Genomic DNA, 728 nt, shown 5'->3' with positions numbered 1-728 from the left:
AACAAGTGAACTAATTCCACATAATTACCTCGGTCGATAGAATCCACGCTTTCGTCATGACCACGGAGGCCAATTTCCCACTTTGCTAAATNGTTTTGTGTGGATGTGAAACTTAGTCTCTGATTTTAAGGGAGGAACATAGACTGAAGATGTTTGAGAACAGGGTGTTGAAGAGAATATTTGGACAGAAGAGAGATCAAATGACAGGAGGTTGGAAGAAACTGCATAATGAGGATGTTCATAACTTTTACTCTTCTCCAAGTATAACTAGAATGATCAAGTCAAGGAAGATGAGGTGGGCAGGTCATGTAGCACGAATGGGAGAGACGAGGAATGAGTACAGGATATTTGTGGGAAAGTCAGAAGGAAAGAGACCACTGGGAAAACCAAGGGTGGACAATATTAGAATGGATCTTAGAGAGATAGAATGGGATGGAATGAATTGGATAGATCTGGCTCAGAATAGGGACCAGTGGAGGGCTCTTGTGAACACGGTAATGAACCTTCGAGTTCCATAAAATGCTGGGAAATTCTTAAGTAGCTGCAGAATTGGCGGCTCCTCCAGAAGGGCTCAGCTCCATGAGTAAGTAAGTAAGTAGTCAACATACTTATATACACGTGAAATATCTTGGATTCATTGTATATATTTAATTTTTTTTTATTTCTATTTTATGTTTTATACTTGTGTACTTAAATGTAATACTTACCAACTTGAGGCTGGTTTTCTG

This window comes from Cryptotermes secundus, unplaced genomic scaffold (genome assembly GCF_002891405.2).
Source record: "Cryptotermes secundus unplaced genomic scaffold, Csec_1.0 scaffold842, whole genome shotgun sequence".
Classification (NCBI taxonomy): Eukaryota; Metazoa; Arthropoda; class Insecta; order Blattodea; family Kalotermitidae; genus Cryptotermes; species Cryptotermes secundus.
This window is presented reverse-complemented; position numbering follows the sequence as displayed.